We start from the raw sequence: 11778 nt of genomic DNA, 5'->3' as shown, positions 1-11778 counted from the left end.
GCCATTTTAAATGCGCGAGCTCTTAAATTAGAATGGATTCTGATTGGCTGTCAGTGTTTCATCGTTCAGCAGCTGGAAAAAAAATCGTTCTGAAAATGATCCCAACGATATCAGTATCATCGTTATAGCTGTGGTGTGGCCTCTACTATTCTTTTAAATTTAGAACGATTTTTAGAACTATATCTTTATCGTTATATTTATAGTTATCGTTCTCGGTGTGAATGGGCCTTTAGAGTTTTGCATTGTTTGCTTAGCAAAACAACAATACTAACTGAAATAACAACCCAGTTGTGCACTTTGTATAAGGAACACAACTAAGTAGAACCAGAGTTAGAAGTTAATTCTAAAAGTAATGCGTTGCAATATTGTGTTACTTCCTAAAAAAGTAACTAATTGGATTACTTGGTTACTTTTTATGGAAAGTAATGTGTTACGTTACTTTTGGGTTACTTTTTTCTGGGCTTGGGCTTGGCTTGCTTGTTTGTTTTTCAATAATAATAAACAAAAAATATATATTTTTGGCAAATGTAAAGGCCCTTGTCTAGAACAATAACTAAGTCTAGAACTACAATAACCATCATGTTTACACAGCGCACACAATGCCTCTGCGCTTGCTTTTGATTTCTCTCAACATGGGGATAGGAGAGGTGTCAGTCAATACATGGGAAAAAAAGTAACTTGCGGTACTTATTTGTAAAAGAAACTCAGATATTTTGCTGTAAATTTAAAATTAATGTGTTACTTTACTAGTTACTTGAAAAAAGTAATCTGATTACATAACTCGCAGTACTTATAATGCGTTACCCCCAAAAGTAAAGCATTCGAAATTAGTTACTTATGAGAATCCATTTCAGTAAGCATGCTGTTAGGATGTTGCCTATAGGCAGTAGGCAGCTTATAGGTTTTGGAACAGAGCCATCGTGTTTTATCTTCTGTGGCAGAGTGGGCAGGGCAAAATAGGTGGGGTCAGGATGACTCCACTGCTTCTGTAATGGGCTCTGGTGCTGGTTTGGTGCCTAGTGGAACTGGCAGGGTTTGGGAGCATCAGTGCCAGAGCGTTTCACAACAGGTTGGCTTACTTACACAACAGAAGAGTTCAGTTAGCACACAACACACACACACCTGAGATACACCACACACATACTGTATATACGCACACCCAGAGACAAACCTCAGATAAACCTAAACAAACATGGCCTAAAAATTAGCACTGACAGCCCCACTGAGCCCAAAAGCACTGAGAAAATGGATATTTGAATAAATACAGCTGGGCACTTTTAGCTCAATGTTCCGCTCTGTCATTCAGCGAAATCTGATCGTTGGAGGATCAAAGTCTCAACAGTAATGAAGGAAAAAGAAACAAGGTGACTTGTCAGTGACTAAAAATGGTCCAAAATCAGAACAGAATTGTAACCTGATGGACCACACGGCTTTAGCCAAAGTTGATGTTACAAAGGACTACAAAGACTGTCTGTTGCTGAAAAATGGACACATGCATGATCACTTCTTCAAAGGGCTGCTGAAATGTCATTGCCTGAAAGAAATGCATTATTTGCAGGACTCATGTTCCCATGGTGAAAGAAAGCAACGCATTTGTCTTAAAAGTAATAAACACACAATAAAAACTCTATGAGTTTAGAGAAATGGTTTATGAAACTGAGAGATAATCACACAGATGCCCTGGAGTGCTATTGCATTGGTTGTAAAAGACGCTTCGATGTGAATTTTTCCCCACAAATTCAAACCAAGGCAGATGAAGCACGTTTCAGTTGCTCACTATTTTGGTTTGGTTTCTAGGGTCTTAAAATGTAGCAGACTTATAGGTTTCAACATAGCTGAATGTACTTAATTATAAAAAATGATAGATGAGGAGAGCTGAAATTAAAGCTACTTTTGTGTGAAGTCTTGTGTTACATGATAAATGTGAACAGTGCATCAAAAAGTTTACTTTCGCCTGTGGTGTCTTTTTATATTTCTTCTCTCGCATTTGATTTATCCAGGCTCTTATTTCTGCATCACAAACCTGAAACCTCTTCTCATATCCGTTAAGGACTCTAGACAGTGATCTGGTGATCATAAAGCTTAGATGCGTCTATGAAAATACAACCATTTAATCGAGCAGTTACTGTCCTGCACCCCTGGCAATTTCTGCAGAGACAGTAAGAAATGCTTCACAATCTTTCATCATTAATAAAAATACTCAGACTATCCTGCTGATGTTTTGCTCTGGGAGGATGTGAAGGTTTATGGATGCTGACTCAATTTGTAATAAAAAAGAAATCTCAAAGCATTGCCTGCAGTGCTGGTCTGATAGAGGGAAATAAATGCACATTCTGAAAGTTACCTCAAGGCGTGGTGACACACTGAATTTTTTCAGATTTGTACTTCACAAACAGGTGGCTTAAATTTTTATTTATTTCCTGTTAGTAATTTCAGTGCTTCACCTTAAAGGGTAGGTTCACACAAAAATGAAAATTCTGTCATTAATTACTCACCCTCATGTCGTTCCACACCTGTAAGACCTTCGTTCATCTTCGAAATGCAAATTAAGCTTTTTTTTTAATAAAATCTGATGGCTCAGTGAGGCCTGCATTGCTAGCAAGATAATTAACGCTTTCAGATGCCCAGATAAAGACACATTTAAAACAGTTTATGTGACTACAGTGGTTCAACCTTAATGTTATGAAGTGACGAGAATACTTTTTGTGTGCCAAAAAAAATAAAATAAAAAATAACGACTTTATTCAACAATATCTAGTGATGGGCAATTTTAAAACACTGCTTCATGAAGCTTCGAAACTTTACAAATCTTTTGATTGGAATCAGTGGTTCGGAGCGTGTATCAAACTGCCAAGGTCACGCCCCCCAGTGATGAACCATTGAAATTTTGAAACACTTATGACATAACGGAGCCTCATTTACTGAAATCACGTGACTTTGGCAGTTTGATATTCGCTCCGAACCACTGATTCAAAACAAAAAATTCATAAAGCTTTGAAGCTTCATGAAGCAGTGTTTTGAAATCGGCCATCACTAGATATTGTTGAATAAAGTTATTTTGTTTTTTTGGTGCACAAAAAGTATTCTCGTCGCTTAAGGTTAAACCACTGTACACCATAAAAACAAATTTGTTCAGTTTACTTAATTCAATTGTGCAAACTCGTTGCCTTAATTCAGTTAAGTAAGCTTTACTTAATTGTATTAAGTTGATCTTACTTAAACCATTTAAGTTTTGTCAACTTAATTCTATCTGTGATCTGAGGAAGTGTATTCCCAGAGTGCATTGTGGCACAAATAAAGTAATTGCTTTGTTTTACTGTTTGTGGCTTTATTTTACAATTTTATTTGCTGTCCTGTGTCAGTATTACCCCAACAATGACAGCAAATAAAATTGTAATGGTCTTATTAATTAAAAAAAAACAACATTGTTGTGTTTTGCATGCTGAATGTTGATGTCTGTGTGTGACTCGAGCAAAGTTGATTGCAAAGCATGGGCTCAACTAGAGAGGAATCAACCCCCTTAAAAGTGTTTATGATATGTTATAGTGATATGATCTAATAAAATAAAATTCAACACAAAGTCTAAGTCAGTTATTGGTTTAGTGTTAGATTGATTTTAAAAAGTAATATAATTTATTTAATATGTCTTTTCATTTGAAACCACAAATATCTGTAATTTCCCATTTGGAAATCAATTGGAATCAACTAGAAGAGAGTTATAATAATATAGGTGAAGTTCCAAGTGCACAACCAAAGGAAACGCCAATCACTAAAACAGTGAGAAGAAATTTTAGGAAATCAACATGAATTTATGGTCAACTTACCTGACGTTATCCCAAACGTTTTAGTTGTATTGATAATTTAACATTCAAGATCACTTTAAGAAAATGAGTGAATGCAGCTAAAAAAAGATAACTGCAGAAGTGGAGGAAATAAGTGAAAAGTCTATTAAGAATTGCCCCGCCTTAAAAACATTTTGCCCCGCCCTTTTTTCCTTTCTTTTTTTTTGTTTGCTTGACGAAATGGTACTCAAACCAGTCAAGTAATTTTTACTTGGATTTTCTGAGTAACAAAGCATAGCATGCAAACAGGAAAGATTACTAAATTGTTTTAAGCAAGTTCAACAAATTCTTGGACATTAAATAAAGTTTACTAAAAAAGATTAGTTAGAACAACTGCTAGGTTTTACAGTGTAATCACATGAACGGTTTTAAATATGTCTTTCTGGGCATTGAAAGTGTTAACTATCTTGCTATCAATGGAGACCACACTGAGACATCGGATTTCATCAAACATATCTTAATTTGTGTTCCGAAGATGAACGAAGGTCTTACGGGTGTGGAACGACATGAGGGTGAGTAATAAATGACAGAATTTTCATTTTTGGGTGAACTAACCCTTTAAACTTACTTAATTTAGTTGTCAAGCCAACATTTCTAATTTTCATTTAGTTTAAGTTTTTAATTTAATATTTATTTTAATAACTTTCTATTTCACTAAAAAAAAAATGTATTTAATACTTTTAGTTTTATTTAATAATAATAACCCTGTAATTTTAAATGTGTTTACATGTTTTGAATTCTTTATTAAAACAATCATGTACATAATGAAACAACTTCATCAATAAATAAACTGTACCTAACAAAAACGTTCAGTTTGTTAACAATATTTAATGCATAGGCTATTAGGTATAATGAACTAACTTTTTTATTTTTATTTTTTTTTTTACAGCATTTATTATTTTTTCTTTCATTTCGTTCATTTAGACCAGGTGAGTTTTAATCACTGCACAAATGTTTAGAGAAAATGCTGACAGCATAAAGGCTCCTCTTATAACAAAATTGACAATCAGAATGGATATTCAAATGATGCAACTTCATTTAGGAGCGCGAGGCAAAATGAAATTTCCCTACTTCTAATCTGCATAGGCTATAGAACCAATCATTTGGCAGCGGTAACCATTCAAGCCAATCAGATTTCAGTATCACTTTAGTGCGTCATCAAGCCTTCTTGTGGTGAAGACAACGGTTGAAACTTTCAGATTTAGACAAAATATAGATGAAATCCCAATTATAGAAAGATTTCAAAACGCAGCTGAGACCGAACTGCATGGATATAATATACATTTGGCATAATGAGGGAGTGGATGATGGAGTTCATCTACGTACAGGTAAGTAGTTGTTCTCAATTCATATATATCAAGTGTTTATTATGATCATATAGTCTGAGCGATTTGTTCCGATGAGAAAGTTGTTGTGTTGTGTTCGTGGAGATTTTAACAATTATAAAATATGCAGGGGGATATCTTATGTGTGCGTGAGCATAATTGTCAGCTTAGCATAGCCTAAAAAAAAATTCAGTTGATTCAGTAACGGTTCTGACTGATTCAGCGCGTTCAGTGAATGATTCATCAGACTGATTCAATCCTGAGTCTTTTGAACGATTCATTCAAATAACCATTGTTCGTGAATCGGGCTACACTGTTCACATTGTATGTTCTTCTCTCTGATTGTGAATAAGAATAAGAAGAAGAAAAGCATTGTTCAGTTCACATACACAGCTCTAAAGAGGGCACAAAACTTGCACGTATGCCGCAGTCCTGAATCATTTGCTGCATGTAGCAAGACAGCTGTTTATCTGTTTGAATGAAAGTTTTTTCTTTTCTGTGATTTATGGCAGGTTTAGAGATGACCCACGTGTACTGCTTTCTCATTAGCATATATTACACCTGCTAATGAGGCAAGACCTTACAAGATGTTGCAGTCGTTCTTCCTGTCTAAACCCCGCCCATATGCACTCGGTCCATTTATGGTCAACAGATGAATAATTAGAGCTGTTTTATATGCTGACTTAGCAAATAAGGTGAAGTCAACTGCATACTCAGGTGTTTGTCTAGACGCTAATTGCTAATTTGTCATTTTATTGATGCTTTTATCCAGAGGTCGAATTGTAAAAAAAAAATATACCAAATAACGTCCCCCAACCCTTAAAAGAACTCCACATGACCGTCTCTGAACGTTCTGGGAGCATTACCAGGTGACAGGTTAGATGTTGACATTTCATAGAAAATAAAGTTTGAAGTCACCGTTATGGAGGTGAGCGTTTGCTTTAGATGGGCTTTTGATTATTGACATTAGTTTTTCTGTGGCTGTTTTAACTGTTTCCAAAACATGCTTGTTATGGCAAAAATTGTAAAAGAAGCTCTGGTCAGGTGAGTCTGTTTGTTTATGATGGTGATTTAATCATCACGGATTGTCCTGATCCTGAGTCTAAACTCTGAGTTTTGAACGGTGTCGTTTAGACTCACACAGACATCATGAATCAGCATATGAACCTCAGCAATGGTGACTAAACAAAAATCTTTTTTGTGACTTTAGTAGCATGTTTTGTGATGCTCAGAGTTAATCTGTTTATCTGAAATTTTGTCACCATTGTTGAGGTTCATACGCTGAATCTTGATGTCTGTGTGAGTCTACGTGATCCTGTTTGAATAATTTCTGCATAATGACAAAACCTTTCAAAATAGCTTTTCAAAGCAGGAGAGGATTATGTTCAGTATTATAGAGCTATAAAAGCAATAATGTTCAGTGTATGTTCATAATAAATGTGCTTTAGAAACACACAATTACATCAATTGGTTAAAACATCAAAGGTCAGGAGCCCAACTAAAGCAAGCATTTACCTCCATAATGGTGACTTCAAACTTTATTATTTTGAATAAAACATCAACACGTCATTAAGAAGTTATGCATGTTTTCATGGCATGTTTGTGGCTGCCAAGTTTCAGCTAAAGAAGCATGCAACATCCAGTAGGTGACACTTGCTTACTCTCATTGGCTATTGTGAAAAAAATCATTTGCGACAAGCCTCGAATCGGGCCACAACATACCTTTAGTGTTAGTTTTTCTCTTGCTGTTGAAATTGTGTTAGCTGCGGCAAAAATAGCAAGGGAAAATGTGGTTATGTGAAGTTGACAACTTGATGATGAAGAGGTTGTCATCATCTAGTCATTTATTTTACACAGAATGTTTTTGATCATGTAGATGTAATGCAGTTAATTTCAACAATAATAGTCTGTTATAGAATGCATTGCGACATAAAGCATGTCACCATTGTTGAGATTTATATTTCTAAGAGGGTCTATGGTTGGAAAGATGCTTGAGAAGTCTTGCAGCGGTCAACCTGAAGCTTTCACCTGCACACCCACTGAAGCTAAGCAGGGTTGAGCCCAGTCTATATCTGGGTGGGAAACCTCCTGGTAGACTGGGTAGCTGTGGGAAGAGGTGTTAGGGAGGCCAGGCCTGATCAGCCTGTGGTCTGAGTGGGTCCTAATGCCCCAGTATGGTCGCAATAAGCTGTACTGTATAAAGGGTGTCATCCTGGTGTAAAATAGTTCATACAGTACATCACATACCGCCCAAAGCCCCAGTACAGTCACCATAAACTGTACTGAATAAAGGGTTAAAATAAACCCCAGAAAATAAGGGGTGTAACCCTGGGGCAAAAATAATCCCTAGATAATCCACATCACATACTGCCCAACGCCCCAGTACAGTCGCCATAAACTGTACTGAATAAAGGGTTAAAATAAACCTCAGAAAATAAGAGGTGTAACCCTGGGGCAAAAATAATCCCTACATTACATCACAAAGCACTCTATCTTTTTTTTTCATTACTATTTTTAATGTTTTTGAAAGTCTTTGAAATCTTGCAAAGGAACAAAACCGGCTGTCATTGAAATCTCATAACAAAACAAAACCTGCAGTCTTTGAGATTGCGTAAAGAAAAAAAAAAGCCATGATTGAGATCTCATAACAGAATAAAACCGACCGTCAATGAAATCTCAAAACTCACTGTCATTGAAATCTTGTAACGAAACAAAACTGACCATCTTTGAAATCTCGTAATGGAAAAAAACAACCATCATTGAAATCTCATAAAGGAACTAAACCGACAGCCATTTAAATCTCATAACAGAACAAAACTGACCATCTTTGAAATCCCGAAAAGGAACAAAACTGACCTTCAAAGAAATCTCGTGACAAAACGAAACTGACTATTGTTGAAATCTCATAATGTAGCAAAGCTGATCATCATTGAAATCTTGTAACGGAAAAAAAAATAACCGTCATTAAAATCTTGTAATGAAACAAAATCGACCATCATTGAAATCTCGTAAAGGAACAAAACTGACTATCATTGAGATCTCGTAATGAAACAAAATTGACTGTCTTTGAAATCTGGTAACAGAAGAAAACCAACCGTCATTGAAATCTTGTAAAGGAACAAAACCGAGCGTCATTGAAAACCGACCATCATTGAAACCTCGTAACGAAACAAAATTGACAGTCGTTGAGATCTTGTAAAGGAACGAAACTGACAGCTATTGAGATCTCTGAAAGGAACAAAACCAGCCATGATTGAAATCTCATAACGAAACAAAACCAAATGTCTTTGAAATCTCGTAAAAGAACAAAGAAATGAATCGACCGTCATTGAGATCTCGCAACTGAACAAAACCGGCCACCATTGAGATTCTGGTAACCGAACAAAGGAACAATACCGACTGCCATTTAAATCTCATTTGAGAACAAAATTGACTGTCATTGATATATCGTAATGGAATAAAACCAACTGTCATTAAAATCTCATAAAAGAACAAAACATACCGTATTAAGATCTCGTAACGGAACAAAACTGACTGTCATTGAGGTCTCGTAACCGAACAAATCCGACCGAGATACCGTAACCGAACAAAACCGACCATCATTGAAATTTCATAACAAAACAAAATTGTCAACCATTGAGATCTCGTAAAGGAACAAAAGTAATTGTCATTGAGATCTAGTAAAGGAAAAAAACCGACCAACATTGAAATTTCGTAAAAAAAACAAACAAAAAAAAACGTCCGTCTTTGAAATCTCGTAAAGGAACAAAGGAACAAAACCTACCATCACTGAGGTCTCGTAAAGAATAAAAACCATCCATCATTGAACTTTTGCGACAAACAAAACTGACTATTGTTTTTTAAATCTCAGCCATCGTTGAGATCTCATAATAGAACAAAACGAGCTGTCATTTAAATCTTGTAATAGAACAAAACTGACCATCACTGAAATCTCATAGTGAAACAAAACCAGTCATTAAAATGTCGTAATAGAACAAAACAGGCTGTCACTGAAATCTCGTAAAATCAGTTATTTTTGAGATCTCAATGGTTGACAGTTTTTTTTTTGTTATGAGCTTTCAATGACGGTCAGTCTTGTTTTTGTTCTTTTACGAGAACAAAACTGTCAACCATTGAGATCTCATAAAGGAACAAAACCGACCATCATTTAAATCTCATAATGGAACAAAACAGACCATCTTTGAAATCTCGCAAAGGAACAAAACCGACCGTTACTGAAATCTTGTATGAAACGAAACCGTCCGTTGTTGAAATCTCATAATGGAGCAAAGCTGATCATCATTGAAATCTTGTAACAGAAAAAAATTGAACTGTCATTGAAATCTTGTAACCAAATAAATCTGACGCTGAAAACCAACCGTCATTAAAATCTTGTAACGAAACAAAACCGACCATCATTGAAATGTCGTAATGGAACAAAACAGACGGTCATTGAAATCTTGTAACGAAACAAAACTGACTGTCATTGAGATCTCGTAAGGAAACAAAACAGACGGTCATTGAAATCTCGTAACGAAACAAAACAGACGGTCATTAAAATCTCGTAACGAAACAAAACTGACATGCACATTTAATTTTTTTGCAGTAATTAGTTCATCCACAAGGTGGCAACCTGTGCCCTGGGGTAACAAAACCGACAATCATTGAGATCTCGTAACAGAACAAAACCTTTGAAAACAAAAGTCTTTGAAATCTTGTAGGAACAAAAACTGGAACAAAACTGACCCTCATTGAAATCTCATAAAGGAACAAAGGAACAAAACCTGCCATCATTGAGATCTCGTAAAGAAAGAAAACCATCATTGAACTCTCGTAACGAAACAAAAGTGTCCGTCTTTGAAATCTTGTAACAAAACAAAACCGACCATTATTGAAATGTCGTAATGGAACATAACCAACCGTCATTGAAATCTTATAAAGGAACAAAACTGACAGTCATTGAAATCTCATAACCGAACAAATCCGACCGTCACTAAAATCGTGTAAAGGAACAAAACTGACCATCATTGAAGTCTCATAATGAAAAAAAAACGACAATAAAACAACCGATTGTCTGAATATTTTGTTGCCACCATTGTTGAGATTCATATGCAGATGCTCATATCTGTGTTTGTCATTTACTGTTTTCTGCTCAATTTTTTTTTTTTTTTTATCTTCACTCTTCTAACTGATATTTGCAATACAGTGTGATCTCATGTTGTAGTAAAACACTCTTTGTTGGTTGTCTTGCCATCCCCCCCCTCAAATTGAGCCCTGCTTTTATCCAAAGTGACTTACAGGGCATTGAAATTATACGTTCTGTATGTGTGTTCCCTGGAATTGAACTTGAATCTTGCCATTGCTACAACATGCTCTAGCAGTATGCATACTTCCCTGCTATACAGCACACAAAAAGCATGTCATACAATGATTTGATGATCAAAAACTCTTCAGTAGCCGAACAATGACCAACTGTATCCGCCACATAAAATTAAGAAGTGTGGAACATAGTGTTATTTTAGTATAATTGAGATATTATTATAGTTTCTATTAATATTTTGAATTTTTTTATGGTTTTAGTTATAATAACCCTGGTGGTACTGGTGGACACTTCATTATCCCAAAGCCTCATGCTTTAAAGAAGGTCAATAGTGGAAAACTTGTGGACTGTGGATGCTGAACAGGGAGTCTTGGCTTCTTCCCAATAGATGAATTTATCAGAATGACCAATAGCACTGCAATAAAGCCCTCCAGACAAGAGCAGACGTAGAGTTAGCATTTTCATGCGATGCTAAATGCCGCATTGGGAACTCGATTACTAGATACCCTTACGGCAGATTAAAAAGAGCCCATTCAGTCCCGTCTGCACTAGATTATTGACTGCTAGTGATCAGTCATCAGCTTTCAATGAAGCCCATAGGGTTTGTGGCGCTAGACAGCTGGGCTCAGAGTCAAAGGCAGTTTGGATAGAGTCCATCAGGAGTGCTGAACATGTAATATCCATTTCTAAACATTACATTCCAGGAATGGAACAGATTAGCCTTGTTCTTCCCTTGTTCTTCTTTTCGGAGCAGCAGGAAAGTCTGTGTTCACAAGACTTTGGAAGACTTCTATAAAACTATCTGTATCTGTAAAGGGAGAGACTGCACATATTGCTGTTTATTTTGGACTTAGTATAGTTTTTGCTAATAATCTGATTTAACTGTAAGTTAAAACGTACAAGCACATCATTGCAGCTAATCGACTTAAATGGAAGGCAAAAGTCCATCAGGAATCATTTGTTGAAGTCTATCGTGGTGGATGTTTCTGAGTGCTGGCATCTGCCCAATCCCGAGACTTTAGTCCAGATCGATCCATCTCGTTCTGCGGATCTTTCATCAACGCTTGAACTCTGTCTCTCTCCTCCCACTCTCTGATCTTATCCACCTCTTTCTATTCTCTGACCATCTGTAGCTCCTGGCATGACTCTGCATGATAATAAATAGAATTAAGACCATTTCTAAATTACTGTGACTTGAAGGAATAGTTCACCTAAAAGTGAAAATGTTGTCATTATTTATTCACCCTCTGATCCAAACCCATATGATTTTTATTTCTTCTCTGGAAGACAA

The sequence above is a fragment of the Ctenopharyngodon idella genome, chromosome 23, assembly GCF_019924925.1.
Source record: "Ctenopharyngodon idella isolate HZGC_01 chromosome 23, HZGC01, whole genome shotgun sequence".
NCBI lineage: Eukaryota > Metazoa > Chordata > Actinopteri > Cypriniformes > Xenocyprididae > Ctenopharyngodon > Ctenopharyngodon idella.
The sequence above is the reverse complement of the archived record's forward strand: the minus strand, read 5'-3'. Positions refer to the sequence as shown.